This window comes from Mastomys coucha, unplaced genomic scaffold (genome assembly GCF_008632895.1).
Source record: "Mastomys coucha isolate ucsf_1 unplaced genomic scaffold, UCSF_Mcou_1 pScaffold1, whole genome shotgun sequence".
NCBI lineage: Eukaryota > Metazoa > Chordata > Mammalia > Rodentia > Muridae > Mastomys > Mastomys coucha.
This window is the reverse complement of record NW_022196891.1, coordinates 795,856-821,520: the sequence shown is the minus strand read 5'-3', so window position 1 is coordinate 821,520 and position 25,665 is coordinate 795,856. Positions and strand designations below refer to the sequence as shown.

Genomic DNA, 25,665 nt, shown 5'->3' with positions numbered 1-25,665 from the left:
TCTCTCTCTCTCTCTCTCTCTCTCTCTCGGCTCCCCGACCCCTGCAGCTGCCTCCACTGCAGCCGCTGCTGGTCAGCGGGGCAGTCCCCTGCTCTCTTTCTGCCTCTCATACTCAGCTGCCACCTCCAGCTTTTGCCTGTCACTGGGCTGGCAAGCAGTACTCACTCCCTCCCTCCTCTTGCACTCACTCCCTCCTCTTGGTGCTCTTGGAGTGCATGCCCCACCTGTTGCCACTCTGTATTTGGCTGCAGCCCTAGGCTTTAACACTGTTCACCAGTCAAAGGGGGTAGAAGTCCATCAGTCTAGAGTCCAAATACCATATTAGAACAAGATACCAAGGAACATGGAGAAACAACACACTGGCCCAGTTATAGGTACCACACACACACACACACAGATAATCAAAGCCAAATCACAGAGTTACTCAGCTGTGCCTGCCACCCCACTGCCAAGAGAAGCCGACTACCCTGTACACAGCAGGGGCCAGATACAGACAGACATGGGTGCCTCTGCCACCAGCACCCCAAACACCAAAATCAAAGCCAAATCACAGAGAGACAGACAGAAGCACCTCTGAACAGCTGCCACTACCCCTGGACTTGGAATCGGACTCTCCTGAGTCCTATTTCTGTCTGTGGTGACAGCACATCTGCCAGTTACCGCCTGAAACTAGTAGTGGCCCAGAAGCACGGATTACAGATACAGATCACAGATTTCACACAGACACAGACACAGAAAAATAACTGTGGTACCTGTTAAGTGTGCACAAACACCTCCAACCTCCAGCCACTTGTTCAGCGAGAGGGGGGACCTCTTCCGGGCTTCTAGCATGATGAGAATTTTGCAAGAAATTCCTGGCCAATGCACCAAGATGTAATAACCGGCATGGGTAACCCCATTCTCGAAGAACCAAGAAAGAGACCACTGCAAAAGCATGAGGTTAATTTATTAATTGAGGCTGGTATACCAGGGTCAACTCTGTAATGGTGACCAGAGAGACCAAGAAGAAACAAGACTCTAAGCTTTTATACCATTTTAGAACAGAGTTTTACAACTTACAAAGTTACAATTTACAACATGGGTAGTTATACTTTATCTTGTTCATTGTTCTTTAGTTTCTATTGATCTTTCCTCCAGGTTAGAATAAGACACCTGTGACTCTCAGGAGGGGTGGGGGAGAACCTCTCTCCCGGGGAATGTCTCTTGGAAACTTGCATTCCTTGAGGATGGATATTTGCTTGGTAAACTCTTCTAAAAACCCCCTTTGTCTTAAGGATAAGTGGACTTCCTTGCTGTCTGGTATCTTTATGGGATATCTCCGTTTGGCTCAATTTCTACATCTTTGTGAGTGTGACATCCACCCCCGAATCTTACAAACTCAGATGGCTGATAGGGATTTTGAGCCATCTTCTCCATTGGTATTATAATCATTAGAAGGCTCAGGATCTATGTCCACTTGACAAACCAATCTTTCAGGCAGCCATTGGGCTCCATTTTCTTTTTGTGAAAAAAAAAAAAAAAAGACAGGACCTCATCGCCCATATTAAAACAGAGTTAGGACCATTCCATGTATTAGTTAGGGAGTTTAACCATTTAACCATGGCATATGAGCTGAAAGCAACTGGATGTCAGTGGCAATCTACTGCAGACTGACCTTTAGCATCAGTTTGCAAAAATTTAAAACAAATAAGACAAAAGCAAGGTGCATTTTTCGTGACCTTGGAGGGTATAATTCTTCCTCTTTTTTTGTTTTTGTTTTTGTTTTGTTTGTTTGTTTGTTTTGTATAGAATAGAGCTTATTTAGGGCATAAGAAGGGAAGTTAAGAGAGTAGTAGAGGCAGAGATAGGCAGAGAAGAGAAAGTAGATAAGTGGAGGCCGGCCATGGCCACATGGAGAGAAGGGGGAAGGGAATGGGGAAAGAGGGGGAGCAAGGGGGCAAGAGGCAAGAGAGAGGCCAATGGGTAAGAGGGTAAGAGCTTTGTTTTTTAAAGCCAATTTTTCAGAGTGTAATGCACATGCTCAATAATTCCTTGTTCCATTGGGTTATAAGACATTCCAATTTTATGTTCAATACCAATTTCCTTACAAAATGATGTTATTTCCAGTATAATCTGTCTTAATGACTTTAGGTAATCCTATAGCATTGAAGACTTGTAAACAATTATCAATTACATTTCTAGAGGCTTCTCCCATATGTATAGAAGCAAAAAGAAATCCTGAACAAGTGTCAATACAGACATGTATATACTTCAATTTTCCATATTCTGCATAATGAATTATACCCATTTGCCAAATATGATTGGACATAAGGCCTCATGGATTAACCCCAAAATGAGGAACTGGAGATAATGTAAGGCAGTTAGGGCAATGTTTTACAATCATTCTAGCCTGCTCCTTAGTGATCTTATGTCAACACCTTAAGGTATGACTAGAAAGGTGAAATTTATTATAATCAGATATAGTTAATGTAACAGGATCTGAAACTAAGGCTTCTCCTATTAAAGCTCTGTCAATGCAATCATTGCCTGCAGCTAAAGGCCCAGGAAGACCAGAATGAGCTCATATATGACCAATATAAACCAAAGATTTTTTGGGTAAGAATGAGGTTTTGTAGTTGTAAAAACAGATATTCAGCTGGTGTGATGTAATGAAATGTGCCACAAGTTTCCAATAGAGGAACAGACTGAGCTACATACGTAAAAAGGTTAAAAGTATCATTTATAGACTGAAAAACATTCACTACTGCTATCAGTTCTGCTAGCTGGGCTGAGAGTCCAGGAGTCTCTATTACTACTTGTTGATTATTTATATCCACCTCGTTCTTTAGAGGAGGCATCAGGAAATATCAAAAGAACATTATGCAGAGGCTGTAGAGATGTCATATTAGGAAATACAACCTTATGTACATTTAAAAATTTTGTTAACCTATCATGCTGGTAATGATTATCCATAGTTCCTTTTTATACTATTTGAGCAACCAATCCGTACTATGCTGCTTCAGCCAAGTATTTTGATCTACATTAAAAGGATGAATAATGATGTCTGGGTCTTTGTCAAAATAAGTCGGTGCCTGCTGCCTTCCAAGTATAATAATATGGGCTACTGCCTCATAGTATGGCAGAATGTTATGTTTAGGTGATATCCTTGAATGTATCCACATAAGAGGAGCTTTTTGCTACAATATTCCTGTAGGTATATGAGTCATATTAAAAATCAGCAAATGTAAAGGCAAAGAACAATATATATATATAAGTAATAAATTGTTTTTTAATAGTAGATTGTTTTCTACTTGTTGTAAAGCCAGCAATCCTCCAGAGGTTAAAGATTGAGAGGAGGTAGGATCAGCACTCCCATTAAGTATATCAAATAAGGGTTTCAATTTTCCTGTGGTAAGCTTTAAGTAGGAGTGAAGCAAATTGATATCACCTAACAGTTTTTGAAAATCACTTAAAGTTTTTAAATTGTTCCTATGGATAATTATCTTCTGGGCATAAACAGCTTGATCTGTAAGTGTAAAGACTATATAATTAAAAGGATCCTGAGTTTGTACCTTTTACAGAGGTATTTGTAGTCCTTTATCAGCTAATGCCTGTTATAAATCTCTATAACATAAAAGCAAGTCTTGGGGATCATTTCCTGCTAACAATGCATCATCTGCGTAATGTATGATATATTTCATTGGCTATTGCTGTCTTATAGGCTGAATGGCTTTTACTATAAACTTAAGCATAAGGTAGGACTATTAACCATGCCCTGAGGAAGAACTTTCCATTGCTATCTTTTCATAGGTTCTTAAAATTAATAGAAAAAAACACTGAAAGCAAATCTTTCACAATTCTGGGGGTGCTAAGGAATAACAAAGAAACAATCTTTCAAATCTATTACTATTTTATAATATCATTTAGGAATGGCTATTGGAGATGGAAGCACAGGTTGTAAAGGTCCCATAGGCACCGTGGTTTCATTGACCTTTCTTAGATCTTGTAGCAGTCTCCATTTACCAGATTTTCTCTTGCTAACAAATATTGGAGTATTCCATGGCAACTGAGATTCTCTTATATGTCCTACCTCTAGTTGCTCCTGCACAAGTGAAGAGGTAGCTTCTACTTTTTCTTTAGATAAAGGTCACTGATCAATCTACATTGGAATATTATTAAGCCATTGACTTTTATCAGCATGGAATGCAGGCAAGATAGTGGCCATTAAGAAAAATACCCCAAGCTTCTAGTGTTAGAGTGAGGCTTAAGCCTTTCAAATGTCTTAATGCCTTGTCCTTCCTTTCCTAACCCATGACCAGACAAAAATCCTCGTCTTAACATCTGTTTAGTCACTACTTCATTAGGACTATACATTATAAGACCTATCTGTGAGAAGAGATCTCTTCCACAGAGGGTAATAGGCAAATGTGGTATGGTATAGGATTGAATTTGTCCTGAGTTGCCCTCCTCATCTCTCCAGGTTAGAAGTTTAGAACTTTGTTTTGAGTTATTGGCATAACCAACCCCTTGAAGGTGAATGAGATTATCTGATAAAGACCAAGTTGAAGACCAATCTTGTCCACTAATAATTGTTACATTACCCTCAGTATCTATTAATCCTTCAAAACATTTTCCTTCAATATTAACTTAAGGTTAGGTCTCTTACTAGTAACAGATTGAACCCAATACACATCAGAGGAAGCAAAGTCACTCTGTCCTCTCTTACTCTTAATGAATCTGGAAGATAGCAGATGCAAGGGAACTAAAATAAGTTGAGTGATTCTTTTGTCAGCAAGTTATAATGCCATGGGGGGAAGCAGCCATAATTTTAATTTCTCCCTCATAATCATTATCTGTAACACCTGAATAACTCTGTAGTCTTTTTATAATAATGCTGCTTTGGCCTAAAAGTAATCACCAGGTCTCTGGAGGCAAGGGTCCAAAACTACTGTAGACAAGGTTTGAACTTCCATTTTGGGGGTCAATACTGCATGGGTGGTAGAACTGAGGTCCAATCCCACACTTCCTAGGGTTGCTCTGATAAGTTTAGAAATGAATTTCCCTAGCTTAGCAGTAGCTCCATGGCCCCATAAACTGGTTGCTGTGGATATCCAGGGGCCTGAGGCTAGCCTTTCTGTTCATTTTCCAATATGGCATGGCCCTGAATATCTGCTTTAAATCTACATTCCCTGGCCCAATGATTACTCTTCTTACACTGAGTACAAATTTCTGAGGTGTGAATTGATTGTCTGTTTGTGACCTTGTTCCTGGGACATTTTTAAAATGACCCAAATCTCCACATTTAAAACATCTTCTTTCTGAGAAAGCATTATTTGCACAGTGGTCCTTTATCAGGCAGTAGCCATAGCCAGACATTGATTGTATGATGGTCTAATTTCTGCACAAAGAAGAACATATCCAGATAAGTCTGTCTGTGCTTTGTATGGCCGAATGGCTGCCCAGCAAGCTGCATTATGAGAATGTTAGATCTCATAAGCCAATTGTGTCACAAAAGGAATTCCTGCTTGAGGATCTCCAGAAATTCTGCCAGCTGCTTTTAGTAGTCTATCCACAGATTCCTGAAATGGTTCTTTAGGAGCTTGTTTGATACCAGATAAATTCCCACTAAGATCCCCTTTAGTCAGTAATTGATCCCAAGCATGGCAGGTAGCCATGGCAACCTACGCATACACTCCTACAGGTATGATCTGATTAGCATTGCCTTCATACTGACCTTCCCTAGAAGCATGTTAATATCCCAATCTACGTTACCTGACTGAGCATTCATCTTGGAAGTTCTCTTACTTGCTTCATGCCATTCAGAACTCCAAAGTAAGTAATCTCCTCATGGCAAAGTAGTCTTACATATAGTTTTCCAAACTTGGGGGATTAAATTTGTATCCATCACAGTATCCAACAATGCTCATATAAAGGGAGCTGTAGGCCCATACTGCGCCACAGCTGTTTTTTAATCCTTTTATCACTTTGAACTCCAACACCTGATATTTTCTGACTCCATTGCCCTGCTGGTCAGTTATCTCAACTATAGAGAAAGCTAACTTGTCAGATGTTTCCTGCCCTTTCCTGTGAGCCTGACTCACAGCTCTTTCTAGCTGCGATTGGTGTATATCAGAATCATTGCACTTTCTTGCACTTGACATTAGTCAAGTTCTGCAGCTTAATTTCCAACTCTAATTTATATACTTGCATATCCATCTGGGCAGCATCTCCTGCAGTAAAGGCCATAGGCAGAGCAGAAGGTGTGTAAGGAGGCCAATCTTCATCACAATATTTGGCAGCTCTATTTTCTAAATGAGCTTCCTCCTCTGAAGCTAGCTTATCATCTGTGTCTCTGTACTTTTCTAATTTAGAGTTGAGAGAGCCTTTTTCTGAGGAAACCATCTCTAACAGGTGTTCTTCCTGAAGTTCTTCAAGCCCTCCCTAGGCACTAGTTAACACCTGCAAGGTCTTTTCATCTTTTTTTATCGTCAATAGCATCTTTTATAAGCGCCCAGAAGCAGAGGGTGATAGAATCTGCCTGGGTGGTTCTCAGAACTTCTCCAACTTTTTCCCAGGTTTCTTTATCCAAAGTTCTTTCTTCTTGAAGCCATGGGCAGTATGAATCTATCTGATCTAAAACATTTTCTAACAGGTATTTTTAAAATCCTGCTCCTCTGCCTGAAGCAGGTCTTGGAGGCTGCCGACTAATGCCTGTTTAGAATTCTACTGTCCCATCTGTGCTGTCACCTCATAGGTGAGATCAGCATTGGGTTGGCCCTGTCACAGCCTAGCCTGTATTCTTTCTTTAACTCACCTCCTACAAAAACAACCTCTAAAAGATGAAATGTATAGCTAGTGCTAGCATTAATGCTGTTTGTTGCTTACCACCATGCAGGATACCATAACTTCTTCCATTTTCTGTGGAGCTCCACCAAGACAGCATTTCTCAGTTGTTTCCCCGGGTTCATTCCCCTTGTTCACGCATCACCTGTAACTGTCCAGCAGCCATGGAGAACTGGGTACCTGAAAGGGAGGCTGGAAATGAAAAAAGGACAGGTGGACAAGAGAATGATGAAGTCAAGACAAAGGTTTCTGATCAAGGCTCAAAGTTTAATTTTCAGCTTTGCATTTATATAGGGAAAACCCACAGATCCATCCTTTGTTTCAGCTGGATTGAGTTGCAAAGCAAGCTCAACAGGTAGTCAACTCCTCAAAGCTCCATTAGGAAATTGCAAAAGCAGCAAGGCCAGAGATTTGTTTAGCCCACTCAAGGCTGGGGGCAGGGCACACCCCCAGCCATTCTCTTATTGTTAAGTATTGTTTTCACTATTCTGGGTTATTTGCCTTCCCAGATGAATTTGAGAATTGGTCTTTCCAGGTCTTTGAAGAATTCTGTTGGGATTTTGTTCTGGACTGCATTGAATCTGTAGATTGCCTTTGGCAGAATGGCCATTTTTACTGTGATAATTCTGCCTATCTCTGAGCATGGGAGATCTCTCCATTTTCTGATATCTTCTTTGATTTATTTCTTGAAATACTTTAAGTTGTTTTCATACATATCTTTCATTTGTCTGGTTAGAGTTACCCCAAGCTATTGTATATTATTTGTGGTTATTGTGAAGGTGAAATACCCAAAGAGTCTTTCTCTCGGGACCCTCACCCAAAGACCACCAACAGTCTGAAATTCGTTGCAACAGCAAGAGGATTTTAATCGGTCTGGTGCGCCAGGGTTCAGCTGCCTTAGGGAAGAAACCGAACCCCGAGTGACTGTTACAGAGAATATTTAAGCTCAGGAACCGCAAGCAGGTGCGGGGGAGGGGGATCCCAGGGAAATTCCAGTATACAGCTATACAAACATCTCCTATACATTGATCGGTTGTTCAGCTATCTTTGGCAACATCCCCTCCTTGTGGTGGTCCATTTCCTCTGGGTACTGAGACTTGAGGAGTGGTCCTAGGGTCCTTGGGGCCAGTTTCTCACGACCCAGGTGCAGCGCAGCCCCTGGGGTCAATTTCTTATGACCCTAGTATAGCACCTGGGGTTAGTTTCTCATGACCCTGGTGCAGGCAGACCCTGGGGTCAATTTGTATTTTTCCATGGTCTTACAAATGAAGTTATTTCCCTAATTTCTTTCTTAGCCGGTTTATCCTTCTATAAAGAAAGGATACTTTTATAATTTATTTGAGTAACCTTTATATCCAGCTACTTTGTTGAGGTTTTTTATCAGCTGCAGAAGTTCTCTGGTAGAATTTTTGGGGTCACTATCATATCATCTCCAAATAGTGATAATGTTGTATTCGGTGTGAGTACCCCACTTGCAAAGAATCAGGAAAGAGGCCACTACAATTTGCATGAGTTTTTTTTTTTTAAATTGAAACTAATATACTAGAGTCACCCTGCATTTGGGACAAGAGTGACCCAAAGGAAACAAAGCTCTAAGTTTTTATATCTTTTTAGAACAGAGTTTTACAGTTTACAAAATGGGCTGGTTACAGTTTACAACATGGGGCTGGTTACACTTTATCTTTCTCATTGTTCTTTTGTTTCTATTGACCTTTCTCCTCCAGGTGAGGATTAGATATGTGTGGCACTCAGGAGGGGTGGGGGGAGATCTGCCCTCCTGGGGATGTTTCCTGGGATTTTGCATTCCTTGGGAGTTTGCTCTGTAAACTCTTCTGAAGCTCTTTGTCTTAAGGATTAAACGACCTCCCTTGTTTTTAGGTATTTTTATGAGGTATCTCCGTTTTGCTCAATTTCTACAATACTTTTATTTCTTTTTTGCCAATTTGTATCCCCTTGATCTCTTTTTCTTGTCCTATTGTTCTAGCTAGCACTTTGAGTACTATATTGAAGTGATATGGGGAGAGTAGGCATCCTTGTTTTGTCCCCAATTTCAGTGGGATTGCTTCAAGTATCTCTCCATTTAATTTGATATTGGCAGTTAGTTTGCTGTATATTGCTTTTATTATGTTTAGGTATGGGCCTTGAATTCCTGATCTCTCCAATAGTTTTAACAGTAAGGGGTGTTGTATTTTGTAAAATGCTTTTTCTGCATCTAAGGAGATGATCAATGTGATTTTTTTTTTCTTTGAGTTTCTTTAATAGTGAATTACATTAATGGATTTTTGTATATTGAACCAACCTTGCATCCTTGGGATGAAGCCTACTTGATCATGGTAAATGATGGTTTTGATGTGTTCTTGGATTCTGTTTGCAGCATTTTATTGAGTAAATTGCATTGATATTCGTAAGTGAGATGTCTGAAGTACTCTTTTGTTGACTGGGTACTTTGTGTGGTGTGTGGTTTAGGTATCAGAGTAATTGTGGCTTCATAGAATTAATTAGGTAGTGTTTCTTCTGTTTCTACTTTATGGAATAGTTTGAGTAATATCTGTATCAGGTCTTCTTTAAAGGTCTAGTAGAATTCTACACTAAATCCATCTGGTCCTGGGCTTTTATTGGTTATGATGTTTTTTAATGAATTCTTCTATTTCCTTATGGGATATCAGCCTGTGTAGATAGTTTACCTGCTCTTGATTTGAATTTGGTATGTGATATCTATCTAGAAAGCTATCCATTTCACCTAGATTTTCCAGATTTGTTGAGTATAGGCTTTTATAGTAGTATCTGATGATTTTTTTGAATTTCTTTCATTTCTGTTGTTATGTCTCCCATTTCATTTGGATACTGCATCTGAGCCCTTTAATCAGTTTGGCTAGGGGTTTATCTATCCTGTTGATTCTCTCAAAGAACCAGATTTTGGTTTTGATGATTCTTTGTCTTGTTCTCTTTGTTTCTATTTGGTTGATTTCAGTGCTGAGTTTGACTATTTCCTGCCTTCTATTCCTCTTGGGTGTATTTTTGTTCTAGAGCTCTCAGGGGTGCTGTTAAGTTGCTAGTGTAAGATCTTTTCAGTTTCTTTACCAGGGCTCTTAGTGCTATGAATTTTTCTCTGAGCACTGCTTTCTTTGTGTCCCATAAGTTTAGGTATGGTGTGTCAATATTTTGATTAAATTCTTAAAAGTCTTTAAATTTTTCTTTATTTGTTCCTTGATCAAGTTATCATTGAGTAGAGCATTGTTCAGTTTCCACATGTATGTGGGCTTTCTGTTGTTTTTGCTGTTATTGAAGAACAGCATTAGGCCGTGATGATCTGATGGGATGCATGGTATTATTTCAATCTTTTTGTATCTGTTGCGGGTTATTTTGTGACCAATTTTGTGGTTGATTTTGGAGAGGGTACCATGAGGTGTTGAGAAGAAAGTATATTCTTTTGTTTTAGGGTGCAATGTTCTGTAGATATCTGTTAAATCCAATTAGTTCATAACCTTTCTTAGTTTCACTGTGTCTCTGTTTAGTTTCTGTTTCAATCACCTGTCTATTGGTGAGAGTGAGATGTTGAAATCTCCCACTATTATTGTGTGAGGTTCAATGTGTGTTTTGAGGTTCAGTAAAGTTTCTTTTATGAGTGTGGGTGCCCTTGTATTTGGGGCATAGATGTTCGGAATTGAAACTTTCTCTAGGTAGACTTTCCCTTTCATGTATAAGTTTGGATTGAAAGTCTATTTTATTGGATATTAGGATGACAACTCCAGCTTGTTTCCTGGGACCATTTATGTAGAAGACCTTTTTCTATCTTTTTACTCTGAGATAATATCTGTCTTTATTATTGAGGTATGTTTCTTGTATGCAGCAAAATGCTGGTTCTTGTTTGCTTATCCAGTCTGTTAGCTTATGTCCTTTTATGGGTGAGTTGAGTCCATTAATATTGAGAGATATTAAAGACAGATAGATGACTGTGGTTTCCTGATATGTTTGTTTTTGTAGGTGGCTTTATGTGCTTGTTTTCTCTCCTTTTGGCTTTGTTGTGAAATGCTTAATTTCTTGTCTTTTCTTTGGTCTAGGTACCTTCCTTGTGTTGGAGTTTTCCTTCTAGTATTCTCTGTAGGGCTGGTAGATAGATACTGTTTAAATTTGGCTTTGTCCTGGAATATTTTTTTTCATCTACATTGATTGAGAGTTTTCCTGGGTATAGTAGCCTGGGCTGCCATTTGTGTTCTCTTTGAGTCTATATGACCTCTGACTATGCTCTTCTGGCTTTCATAATCTCTGTTGAGAAGTCTGGTGTAATTCTGATAGTTCTTCCTTTGCATGTTACTTGGAACTTTTCCCTTGCAGCTTTTAATATCCTTTCTTTGTTCTGTGGGTTTTGTATTTTAATTATTATATGACAAGAGAATTTTCTTTTTCTGGTCCCATTTATTTGGTGTTCTATAGGCTTCTTGTACCTTTATGGTCATTTCTTTCTTTAGGTTGGGGGAGCTTTCTTCTTTGATTTTTGTTGAGGACATTTCCTTCATTCTCCTCTATTCTAATTATTCTTTGGTCTTTTCATTGTATCCCGAATTACCTGAATGCTTTGGGTTAGGAGTTTGTTACATTTTGAATTTTCTTTGACAGTTTTGTCAATCTCTTCTATGGTATCTTCTATACCCAAGATTTTCTCTTCTATATCTTGTATTCTATTGGTGATTCTTACATCTGTAATTCCTGACCTCTTTAATAGGTTTTCCATTTCTAGGTTTCCCTCTATTTGTGTTTTTTTAATTGTTTCTATTTCGACTTTTAGGTCTTGAACTGCGTTATTCAATTCCTTCACCTGTTTGGTTGTATTATTCTATATTTCTTTCAGTGAGTTACTTATATTCTCCTTAAAGGACTCTATTATCTCCATGAGATATAATTTTAGGTCGGCTTCCTGATTTTCAGATGTGTTTTTGTATTCATGGCTTACTGTGTTTGGAGAACTGGTTTCTGTTGACATCCACATATATTGACTTCTGTTGTTGTTCTTTCCTCTCACCATCTGCTTGTTCCTGGTGTGCTTATCCCTTATGTTTGCTGGTCTGGGTGACTCTGTCTGGAGTCTGTCTCTTTTGTCCCTGAGTTTCTTCATGTCTCCTGGTAGGCTTGTGGCCCTGGCTATGGCAGACCACTTGTGTGACCTTCCAACTGGGAGCTCTTCAGAGCATCAGAGAAGCTGCTGATCTGCTGCCTAGGCTGCAGTAGATCTCCTGGGAGCCCTTCAGACTGTTAGGTCTTCAGCGGAGTGGACAGGCTATTGTCCAACTGTTGTGAGTACAGCAGATCTTCCTGACTGGTTGAGGATATGGTATATCCAGGGGAGCAGACTAGCTAGCAGTCTGCCTCAGAAGAAAAGACTTCTCAGAAGGGGAGGGGTATTTGGTTGTAGAGGAGAGAGGGGGTTGTGTTGTGATGGGTCCTGAGTCCACTGGGACTGCTTGAGAGTTGTTACCAACTGCTCTGACAGTGAATTCTTCAAGGTTTTTAAGGGATGCTCTTCCTATACAAGGTTCATTGTATTTGGTAGAATATAATTAAGATTCAAAAATGAAGGGAATACTTTAATACATGAAAATACATATGAAAATATAAACGTTGGAAATGTTATATTGTATGTGTTGAGTGAATCATAGAAAGATGTTCTCAGAGAGACAAATATGTGATTCTAATGATAAAATATTTCTAAAGTTATCAAATTCAAATCATGGGAAAGTGGTTTCCAAAAGCTAGTAAGGGGAGAAATGTGAATTACTAACCAATCTAGAAGTAATTCTAGAGATGTATTATATGTTATTGTATCCATAATCAGTTATACTACTTGTTTAGAAAGTAGAACTAATGTGTAGTTTTCTTCTCACAATAAAATTAAAGAAAGAAAAATCCAAGATTTATACCATCAAACAAGGTTATTATAATTAATAGGTTATGATCCGTGTATAATTACCCCAAACAAAGGGATAGAAAGTGCAGCTGAGTGTCTAAGGGTTTAGTCATAGCTCAGGCCTATTAAGATCACATTTAGCCTTGAGAGCTTGTTTGGAGTTTCTAGCAGGGGAGCACAGTTTCTTATATACTCCTGTCCAAAGACTGGACTTCCTCTATTCAGGGAAGATTATCCTCTTTGATGGAGCATGCAGCTTGGGGAGGGATGCACATGGAGTAGTAACGGAGGAAAGGGACACATGCCTAGCCAGCCAGATCAGGTGAATCAACCTTGAGCATATACCCAAAAGATTCTCCGACATAAAACAAGAACACATGCTCCACTATGTTCACAGCAGCCTTATGTACAGTAGCCAGAAGCTGGAGAGAACCCAGATGTCCTTCAACAGAGGAATAGATACAGAAAATGTGGTACATTTACACAATGGAGTACTATACAGCTATTAAAAACAATGAACTCATGAAATTCTTAGGCAAATGGATGGAACTAGAAAATATCATCCTGAGTGAGGTAACTTAGTCACAAAAGAATACACATGGTATGAACTCACTGATAAGTGGATATTAGCCCCAATGCTTGGAATAACCTAGATAAAATTCACAGATCACATGAAGCTCAAAAAGAAGGAAAACAAAAGTGTTGATGCATTGGTCCTTCTTAGAAAGGAGAACAAGATACTCATGGGAGCACATACAAAGAAAAATATGGAACAGAGAATGAAGAAAAGGCTGTCCAAAGACTGCCCCACCTGGGGCTCCATCCCAAATACAGACACCAAATCCAGACACTATTGTGGGTGGCAAGAAGTGCATACTGACAGGAGTTTGATATAGCTCTCACCTGAGAGACTTTGCCAGAGCTAGACAAAGGCGAATGCTTGCAGTCCACCATTGAACTGAGCACAGGGTCCCCAATGGGGTTCCCAATGGAGGAGTTAGAGAAAGGACTGAGGAGCTGAAGGCATTTGCAACCCCATAGGAAAAACAATAGTATCAACCAACTACACCCTCCCCCAAGAGCTCCCAAATACTAAACCATCAACCAAGGAGTATACATAGAGGGACCCATAGCTCCAGCTGCACATGTAGCAGAGGATGGCCTTGTTGGGCATCAATGGGACTAGAGGACCTTGGTCCTATGAAGGCTTGATGCTCCACTGTAGGGGAATATGAGGGTGGGTAGGTGGGAGTGGGTGGTTAGGAGGGGGAACACCCTCATAGAAGTAGGGGGGATAGGATAGGGTGTTTTGGGGAATCAGGAAAGGAGATAACATTTGAAATTTAAATAAAGAAAATGTCCAATAAAAAATTTAAGAAAAAAAGAATTGTAACTAAATTTGTACTACTAAAGACTTGAAGTATTTCAAAATTTTACTGCCAATAAACTTTGAAGAGTCCTTGAAAAAAATAAAAGGTTACATTTAGCAGATGGATACTTTCAAAGTAACCACTGTGATTGTGTTAAAATTGCTCCTACCTGAAATTCCTAGGAATGTGTTTGTGAACTTGTCCAAATCTTAAGCATGACTTACATGGTATAGAAGGCAGGGTAATGTTCCACCTATGATCTTGATGCTTTCTCTTTGCTTGCAACTGTAAAACACTGACAAAGCAAGTTGGAAAGATAATGGACCAACTTATACAACATATCTTCTCCTGTACCTTAGAAGATATTTTGTGCTTTATCCATGCTAAGGGAATAAGTAATATATACTTATAACTCTTGAACTGACAAGTTATTGGAAGGAGATAAGCTGAGGGGAATTATTTCTTTTTTTGTCTTTTAAATAGACATAAAATTTTTTAGGTCATATGGAGATGCCAGACCTGGAAAACTTTGGAAATGCCAACAGAGATTTTGTTAACAGGAATTGAATGACAAAGAATTAGTGAAGTTTCTTAATTGGACCAAATGACTAGGGGAGAAGATGGACTCATAGGCTTTCACATATCTTCAGGGTAGACACCAGGACACTGGGAACTATGTGTAGAGAGAAATTTTTTGGTCATTGATAGCATGCAAAATTGGCAGAAATCAGATGATAGAGATGTCTGATAACTGTGAAAATTATATTGACAGGCAGCTCCTTACCTAAGTTTATGAGGACTCTATTTCTTGGATCTCCAACTTCTACAGATAAGAGATAGCCTTCAAAGGCTGGCAATGACCCCCATGCATGGCACTCTTTTCATTCCAGATTGAAATGTTGCCAAGAAGGAAATTCAAGAAATTTCCCAAAAGTTGAGACAAAAGGCAGGAGGCAAAGTGTTCTATCTAGTGTAGAAATCTGGGCATTTGTGAGGAAATGTCTTGTCCTTTTCCTAGAATAGAGGTTAGATGTGGAAATTTCATAATACCGACAAGAAATGTAGAAAAATTGTTGTGAGACTGTGATATCTTGTTACATTTTTCTTCTTTAGAAGAAACTAGAAGAGGGAGTTCTAAAGGAGAAAGAACTATAAAATTAATTCTAGTTCTTAATCAATTAGACAAAACATAGGGAGCAAAACATTTTATTTTTAGCCCCAAATTTCCAAGTTAAAAGATATGCCTATATATCGCATGGAGATATGCCTATGCATCACATGAAGGTAAATGCACTGAGTTCATGTGACATTGAGTATAGCATGACTAGACAGCATCTCTTCTTTGGGAGTGGTAACTTATATAGGTAAGAAATTCAATAGACATATCTGAAATCTTCAACATAGACACACCCTACCAGGGATAGTGTGAAGTATTATTCCCCGCCCCCCCCACACACTCACTCTTTTCATGGGCATGAAGTTGCAATGTCTTGGTTTTCTCATACTTGATTTTCTGGTAATGGACCTGTATTCTGAATGATGGAATGTGTTACTTTGAGCATATCTAATTACATCATCCTCTTGGAATAAAATATTCAAATCAAGCTAGAGGTTTACCATTTTCAGAATATCTAATTTCTCTCTTATCACATGCATTTTACAATTATAAAACCTAAATATTTTTGATGAGTAATGCCACTTTCATTTCTGCACCACTTAAATTGAAATACTGGAACAGAACTAGCAGAATACTTAAGTGGTAGAAAGAAAATGACCATGTAAACTACTGCAGAAAAGGCTAGGAATGCTCCCTAGCCTGTTCAGGACTATGAAGAGCAATTTAACCTACACACATACACACACATGCACATACACACATACACACTCATATAACACACACATACACATGCACACATACACAAACACATGCTCACACTCACATATACTCACACATACACACACACAAACACACACACACGTACACACACATAATACACATACACATGCACACACACATACACACACATACACACATGCACATATACATACAAGCACACACATGCACGCACATGCACATACACACACATGGACACACACATGCACACTCACACATGCACATATACACACTCACATAATACACACATGCACACATACACAAACACATGCACACACTCACACATACACACACATGCACATATACATACAAGCACACAAACACATACACACGCATGGACACACACACGCACACACACACACACGCACACATGCACACATACACACATGAGGAGTTTTGGAAGTGTTTTATTGGAGAAGCTGGTTTTATTGAAACCAAGGATTTCTTCAAAGAGGAGCCACATCTTATTTTACTGTACAAAGCAGTATATTTGTGAAAGATGATGTTTGAAAATTTGCCTTCATTACTCTACATGGAAGGTCAACTTCTGTAGAACTAAGTGTTGTCAGTAGAACTTGCTATGCTGAGAGAAATGTCCTGTCCCTCTGCTGTGTTAGCTTTCACCTCCAGGTGGCTACTAAACAAAGGCATGTCTGGTACTACCTCCTTCTTATTTCATTCACCTTTCATTAGGTTACTCAGAATAGTCTCACATCACAAACAGCTGTTGGACAGGGCAGAATGCCATAGAGTTTTCTGACCCCTTGTACCTAGAATCCTAAATCCAGGTAAAATTGAGGAGACTCCTTATTTAACCTAATTTCTTCATGGAAATGTTCATATCATACTAGGGAAATGTGAACCATGTTCTTACAAATGCTTTTAAAGATTAAAATAAATCCAGGTGTGGTGTCACATGCCTTTAATTACAGCACCTTGGGAGGCAGAGGCAGGCGGCTCTCGGTGAATGGTGAATTAGAGGTTAGCCAGCTCCATCTACATAGTGAGTTTCAGAACACCCAGGAGTATGTACAGAGATCCTTGTTCAAAAAAAAAAAATCAACAAAAAACCAAAAAACCAAACAAACAAAAAACAAAAACAAAAATAAATAAATTAAAAAATATGAAAAAAGAAATAATTAAAAAAGTATTACAAATTAGGTTTTTATAAAGTTTACAAATTGTAAACACAGTTTTTAGATTGGCAAAAACCATAGTTTATATTTTCATAATGCTAATTATAAAAATGAATAATTCACTGTGCTAAAAATTGTATTGGCTTGGGGAAGAAATGCGACATGACTCACGCAAACACATATATATCAGATTACTTGGTTATCTACTAATCCATATATCTGGTAGAGTGGTATACAGCTCTTCCTTTAAGGGAGCCTGAATTGCTGCTTGCATAGGAGGCTTATGCACTGCAGAAACTCTGACTGTGAAGGAACTGCTGGTTATATTGATTGACATTCACTTTTTTTTTAATCCCTTGAGGGACCAGTGGAATATTTTGTGCTAGAAGCAACCAGTATGGAAAGTGAGTTCAGTGTGTCCTGCTGATGTTCAGCTAGTTTATCAGCCCAGAGCTATTTTATAGGCTTCAGCCTTGCAAGAGGCAAAGCAGATGCCTAGTTCATGTTTGAAGCTCTGTGGTGAGCTTTTATTTTTTTTTTACAAATTACAAAAAGAAATGCTAATAAACACATTCACGGGGTATGGAAAAAATTGCACCGGAAAAAGTTGGATAGGATCAATGCTACTTCCATTTTTGACCTAGCATTTTTCTTCAAATGAGTTTTCTTCTCTAAAAAGTCCAGCAGATAGAAAATCAGGAACTAACAAAAACCAAAACAGCAACAGAAAAACATTGCTTATATTTCCTTTCTACCCCCCCCCAAAAATGCCTCTCAGGTTGTTCAGTTAATAAAGGAAACCCATTTTCAACTTGCTGTAAGGAACCTGTCTGTATTCAGCTTGGCTCTCCTTTTTATCTACTTACAATTATTAGTTGGGGATATCATCTTTTCCTCTCCCTCTTAGGAAATCGTGTGTGTGTGTGTGTGTGTGTGTGTGTGTGTGTGTGTGTGCATGTTCACACATGTACAATGATGGACTCTTGAAAGAATATTGTTTTGGCAAAATATATCCTTATAGATTTTTGATATTCCACTAAAACAAATGCAGATATATTTTGGGTAAATATAGTCAGGTGAATTAGTGTCTAGTTTACATCAAAATGTCAAGTTTTTAAGAGAAAAATTACATAAAAGGTGAAGGCAAAATTCAAGCTTTGCAGAGTAAACTTGAACTATAAATTTTAAAAATTCAAATTCATTGCTTTTTTTTATAATTTCTCTTACAAATGATGAAACTAGGACTCAAAATTCTTTAGTGTTCAGACTCAAACACATGAAAAGGATGTCTGTAAGCTAGTTTCATGACTCAAGTACTAGAGACCTTATGTTCAAAGTTCATGACAGAATATGAAGAGTTCTGGTCTTTATCATGAAAGAGATGCATCTGAAAGGCATTATTCTATGAGCATCTTCCAGAAAGATGAGTTTCCACAATGCCTCCAAAAATCAAACTTAGAGCTGGAAGCTAAATGGTTGAATTGTGTTCCAAGCTTCAGAATTGTCACATATATTTTCCTGAGGCATTATAGGAATGGGCTTGGCAGACAATCTAAGGACTTCAGCGAATGCCAGCAGCTCACAAATCCACAGAGCTACACCTCTGAGTGCCAAGTAAAAATCCATTCATCCAGCAATGGCTGTATCTGTTTGCAAATTAATTTACTTGAATAAATTCCCATTCTCCAGAAAACAAATTCAGAGAGGACAGATACCCTGCTGATAATCCAAGTAAAGTGTGTTTTACAGATGGGAGATTAATTCAGCCAAATGTTTGATGGCACGTTCTGAAGAAAAAAAAGTATTCTTTCCATGGGTAAAAACAGCTGTGAAGATGGAAAACAGACAGTTATTCTAGTGCAGGAAACAGTATTTTAGGGACAAAATGATGCTACATGATACTCGATTTGAAGTGCTAGCCTAGAATGTCCTATGTGGGTAGATGAGGTCTTGACATGCATTCTCCCCACTTCAAAGGCATATGTAATTTTATCTAATAGAAGTAAATTTGTATTAATAAGCTATTTATCTCTCTTTTCATCAAAGCACTATTTTTAGATTCCATTCAATGATTGCATATGACTTGTTATTCTAATATGAACTATTTTTTTCAGTCCCTAAATGACACTGCTCTGTTGAAGAATTAAAAGGGGAACTGAACAAGTAGCTGAGGGCTGTTATCACAGCCTAAGGACCTACGACAGTTGTGACACAGCCCAGCACAGGAGAATCAAGTAATCCAGGTACGAAGGCAGCAAGCGAGAGCCTATAGACCACAAGAGATGAAGAGATGAAGGAAAGGAGCTGCTTTGCTTTGATGAATGTGCCTGAATGCCACCTGTGTCTCACCTTAAGAAAGTGTTGGTACTTAAGTAGTTAAGGATGTCAACTATATAAAGAGAATAACTCCATGAAATTCAAAATGCCAGCCGAGAGACACAGGTCACAGAAGCAGCAGGGCAGCTGGGACAAGATCCTTTCTACATCCATCTACAACTAGGAGGGACAGCTGATCCACAGCCCTCTGTACATCTTCCCCACAAGCAGAGAGCTTGTCTCCAGGGAGTGCTCTGTCCACGGGACTCAGGAGGGCCCAGACTGGAGGCACAGGCTACAGGAGCTTTATAACAACTGGAACAGGGTCCTTCATTCATCCATCTGCACCCAGAAGGGATGGTTGATCAGTAGCTCTCTGCACAAAGCTCTTACCAGGGAAGAATTGATCTCACAGAAGTGCTAACACAGGCTTACAGACCCACAAGAGGAACAAGCTCCAGCCAGAGACAGCAAGAACATCTAACACCAGACATTAACAGATGACAAAAGGCAAACACAATAATCTTAATCACAGAAACCAAGACTACTTGGCATCATTAGAACCCAGTACTCCCACCACAGCAAGTCCTGGATACCCCAACACATCAGAAAAGCAAGATTTGGTTCTAAAATCACATCTAATGATGGTAATAGAGGAATTTAAGAAGGATATAAATAACTCCTTTAAAGAAATACGGCAGAACACAAGTAAACAGGTATAAGCCCTTAAAGAGGAAACACAAAAATCCCTTAAAAAATTTAAGGAGATCACGAGTAAGCAAGTAGAAGCCCTTAAGGAGGAAACACAAAAATTCCTTAAAGAATTACAGGAAAGCAAAACAAAACAGGTGAAGGAATTGAACAAAATCATCCAGGACCTAAAAATGGAAGTAGAAACAATTAAGAAATCACAAAGGGAAACAACTCTGGAGAAAGAAAACCTAGGAAAGAAGTCAGGAGCCATACATGCAAGTATCACAAAAAGAATTCAAGTGATAGAAGAGAGAATCTCAGGTGCAGAAGATACCATAGAAAACATTGACACCACAGTCAAAGAAAACACAAAATTCAGAAAGCTCCTAGCCAAAAACATCCAGGAAATCCAGGACACAATGAGAAGACCAAATCTAAGGATAATAGGTACAGAAGAGAGTGATGACTTCCAACTTAAAGGGCCAGTAAATATCTTCAACAAAAGATATATAGAAGAAAACTTCCCGAACCTAAAAAAGGAGAGGCCCAGGAACACACAAGAAGCCTACAGAACTCCAAATAGTTTGGATCATAAAAGAAATTCCTCCTGCTACATAATAGTCAAAACACCAAATGCACAAAACAAGCTAATGCCATCTCCATGGGATCCTTGGAGGCTCTTGCTTTCCTGGTATCTGTGATTTTATGGTTGCTACCCTCACTTCCCCATCCTCTCATTGCTACACACCTCTCTGTTCAATTTCCTGACACTCTGTACATATCCTCTATCTCCTCCCATACCTGATTCTTCCCCTCTTTCTCCCCCGACCCTCTTCTCTTTCTCCCACCCTCTATTTCCCTTCTCCTCTTTAGCTACATGTGGTCCATGAGTTGTATCTTGGGTATTCCATGCTCTTTGCTTAATACCCACTTATCAGTGAGTACATATCATATGTGGACTTTTGTGACTGAGTTACCTCACTCAGGATGATATTTTCTAGATCCATCCATTTTCCTGAGAATTTCATGAAGTCATTGTTTTTAATAGCTGTGTAGTATTTCATTGTGTAAATGCACCACATTTTCACTATCCATTCTTCTACGGAGGGACATCTGGGTTGTTTCCAGCTGCTAGCTATTATAAATGTGGCTGCTTTGAAGGTAGTGGAGCATGTGTCCTTATTATGTGTTTGAGTATCTTTTGGGTATTTGCCCGGGAGGAATATAGCTGGGTCTTCAGGTAATACTATGTCCATATAATTTCTGAGTAACCACCAGATTGTTTTCCACAGTGTTTGTACCAGCTTGCAATCCTACCAGCAATGGAGTAATGTTCCTCTTTCTCCACATCTTTGCCAGCATCTGCTGTTACCTGAGTTTTTGATCGTTGCCATTCTGACTGGTGTGAAGTGGAATCTCAGGGTATTTTTTTATTTACATTTCCCTGATGCCTAAGGATGTTGAATATTTTTTTATGTGGTTACTCAGCCATTACTCAGTTGAGAATTCTCTGGTTATGTTCCCCATTTTTTAATAGGGTTATTTGTTTCTCTGGAGCCCCTTGAATTCTCTTGAATTCTTTATATATATTGAATTCTCTTGAATTCTTTATATGTATTGGATATTATCCCTCTATTGGATATAGGATTGGTAAAGAACTTTTCCTAATCTGTTTGTTTCCATTTTGTCCTATGGACAGTGTCTTTTACCTTATAGAAGCTTTGTAATTTTATGAGGTCCCATTTTAGAACGTAAGCCATTGGTGTATCTTGTTTTATGTGGAGTTCCTTGATCCACTTCAACTTGAGCTTTGTGCAGGGAGATAAGAATGGATCATTTGCTTTCTTCTATATATTGACCACCAAATGAACCAGCATCATTTGTTGAAAATGCTGTCCCCCCCCCACTGGGATGTTTTAGCTTCTTTGTCAAAGATCAAGTGACCATAGGTGTGTGGGCTCATTTCTGGGTCTTCCATTCTATCCAATTGATCTACCTGCCTATCACTGTACTAATACCATGAAGTTTTTATCACTATTGCTCTGTTTTACAGCTTGAGGTCAGAGATGATGATTCCCCCAGATTTTCTTTAATTGTTGAGAATAGTTTCACTATCCTGGGATTTTTGTTATTCCAAATGAATTTGAGAATTGCTCTTTCTAACTGTATGAAAAATTGAGTTGGAATTTTGAAGGAGATTGCACTGAATCTGTAGACTGCTTTCAGCAAGATGGCCAATTTTAAATGTTAATCCTACCAATCTATGAGCATGGGATATCTTTTCATCTTCTGAGATCTTCTTGGATTTCTTTATTCAGAGACTTGAAGTTCTTGTCATACAGATCTTTCACTTCCTTAGTTAGAGTTCAATGAAGATATTTTATATTTTTTGTGACTTTTGTGAGGGGTGTCATTTCCCTAATTTCTTTCTTAGTCAGTCTATCCTTTGAGTAGAGGAAAGCTACTGATTTGTTTGAGTTAAGTTTATATCCAGCCACTTTGCTGAAGTTGTTTATCAGCTGTATTAGCTCTCTGGTGGAATTTTGGGGGTAACTAAAGTGTACTATCTTATCATCTGCAAATAGTGATATTTTGATTTCTTCCTTTCCAATTTATATTCCTTTGACCTCCTTTTGTTGTCTAATTGCACTATCTAGAACTTCAACTACCATATTGGATAGGGAGAGAGTGGGCAGTTTTGTCTAGTCCTTGATTTTAGTGAGATTGCTTCAAGTTTCTCTCCATTTAATTTGATGTTGGCTACTGGTTTGCTGTATATTGCTTTTACTATGTTTAGGTATGGGCCTTGAATTCCTCATCTTTCCAAGGCTTTTAACATAAAAGGATGCTGGATTTTGTCAAATGTTATTTCAACATGTAGTGAAATGATCCTGTAGTTTTTTCTTTGAGGTTCTTTATATAGTGGATTACATTGATGGATTTCCATATATTGAACCATCTGTGCATCCCTGAGATGAAGCCTACTTGATTGTGGTGAATGACCATTTTGATGTGCTCTTGGATTCAGTTTGCAAGAATTTTATTGAGCATGTTTGCATTTTTATACATAAGGGAAATTGGTCTGAAGTTCTCTTTCTTTGTTGGGTCTTTGTGTAGTTTTGGTATCAACATAACTGTCGCTTCATAGAAGGAACTTCATAGTGTTCCTTCTGTTTCTATTTTGTGGAAAAGTTTGAAGAGTATTGGTATTATGTCTTTTTTGAAGGTCTGATAGAATCCTGCATTTAACCCATCTGGTTCTGGGCTTCTTTTGGTTCAGAGACTTTTAATGCCTGCTTCTATTTCTTTAAGGGTCATGGGACTGTTTAAGAGGTTTATCTGATCCTAATTTTACTTTGGTACATGGTATCTATCTAGAAAATTGTCCATTAAATCCAGATTGTCTAATTTCTTGAGTATAGCCTTTGTAGTAGGATGTGATGATGTTTTTGAATTTCCTCAGTTTCTGTTGTTATGTCTCCCTTTTCATTTCTGATTTTATTATTTTGGATACTGTTTCTATGCCCTCTGGTTAGTCTGGCTAAGGGTTTATTTATATTGTTGATTTCCTCGAAGTACCAGGTCCTGGTTTTTTTTTTTTTTTTTGATTCTTTCTATATTCCTTTTGTTTCTATTTGGTTAATTTCAGACCTGACTTTTAATATTTCCTACCATCTGCTCCTCTTGGGTATATTGGCTTCTTTTTGTTCTAGATTTTTAAGATGTGCTGTCAAGTTGCTAGTATATGCTCTCTCCAGTTGCTTTTTGGAGGCTCTCAGAGCTATGAGTTTTCCTCTTAGCATTGCCTTCATTCTGTCCTATAAATTTACATATGTTGTACTTTTATTTTCATTAAATTATAAAACGTCCTTAATTTCTTTCTTTATTTTTTCCTTGATCAAATTATCATTGAGTAGAGCATTGTTCAGCTTTCATGTGTATGTGGGCTTTCTGTTGTTTTTGTTGTTATTGAAGAACAGCCTTAGTCTATGGTGATCTGAAAGGATGCATGGGGTTATTTCAATCTTCTTGTATTTGTTGAGGCCGGTTTTGTGACTGATTACATGGTCAGTTTTGGAGAAGGTACCTGAAGTGCTGAGAAGAAGGCATATTTTTTTGTTTTGGAAAGAATGTGCTATAAATATCTATTAAATGCATTTGTTTCATAACTTTTGTTTGTTTCACTGTGTCTCTGTTTAATTTCATTTTCCATGATCTGTCCATTGATTAGAGTGGGGTGTTGAAGTCTCCCAATATTATTGTTTGAGGTGGAATGTGGGTGCCCTTACATTTGGAGTATAGATGTTCAGAATTGAGAATTCATCATGGTAGATTATTCCTTTGATGAGTATGAAGTGTCCTTCCTTATTTTTTGGTAACTTATGGAGAAAGTCAATTTATTTGATATTAAAATAGCTATTCCAGATTGTTTCTTGGGTTTATTTGCTGGGAAATTTGATTTCCAGTCTTTTGACTGAATTCTGAGGTAGTGTTTGTCTTTTTCACTGAGGTGCATTTCCTGTATGCAGCAAAATGCTGGGTCCTGTTTCTGTATCCAGTCTTTTATTGTGTGTCTTTTTACTGGGGAATTGACACCATTGATATTAAAAAATACTAAAGAATAGTGATTGTTACTTCCTGATATTTTTGTTGCAAGAAGTGGAATTATGTTTGTGTTATCTTCTTTTGGGCTTGTTGAAAGAAGATTACTTTCTTCCTTTTTGTAGGTTGTAGTTTCCCTCCTGTTTTTGAGTTTTCCATCTATTATCCTTTGTAGAGCTGGATTTGTGGAACGGTATTGTGTAAATTTGGTTTTGTCACAGTATATCTTGGTTTCTCCATCTATGCTACTTCAGAGTTTTGCTGGGTATCATAGCCTGAGCTGGCATTTATATTCTCTTATGGTCTGTACAACATCTGCCCAGGATCTTCTAGCTTTTACTCTCTCTGGTGAGAAGTCTGGTGTAATTCTGATAGGTCTGCCTTTATATGTTACTTGACTTATTTCCCTTTAATATTCTTTTTTTGTTTTGTGCATTTGGTGTTTTGATTATTATATGACAGGAGGAATTTGTTTTCTGGTCCAGTTCATTGGAGTTCTATAGGCTTCTTGTATGTTCATGAGCATCTCTTTCTATAGGTTAGGGAAATTATCTTCTATAATTTTGTTGATATTTACTGGCCCTTTAAGTTGGGAATCTTTGCTCTCCTCTATACCTATTATCATTAGGTTTGGTCTTTTCATTGGATTTCCTGGATGGTTTGAGTTAGGAGCTTTATGCATTTTGCATTTTCTTTGACTGTTGGGTCAATATTTTCTATGGTATCTTCTGCACCTGAGAGTCTCTCTTCTATCTCTTGTATTTTGTTAGTGATGTTTGCAACTATCACTCCTGATCTCTTTCTTAGGTTTTCTGTCTCCAGGTTTGTCTCCCTTTGAAATTTCTTTATTGTTGCTATTTCCATTTTTAGATACTGGATGCTCTTTTGTTTAATTTTTGAAATGTTTGGTTGTGTTTTCCTATAATTCTT

General features: G+C 38.3%; 1 pseudogene; it reads right to left on the bottom strand.

Moving 5' to 3' along the window:
• The window catches only part of LOC116069429, a 33,679-nt pseudogene extending 27,912 nt beyond the window's left edge, over positions 1-5,767 (bottom strand).
• Between the last annotated feature and the right edge of the window lie 19,898 nt (positions 5,768-25,665).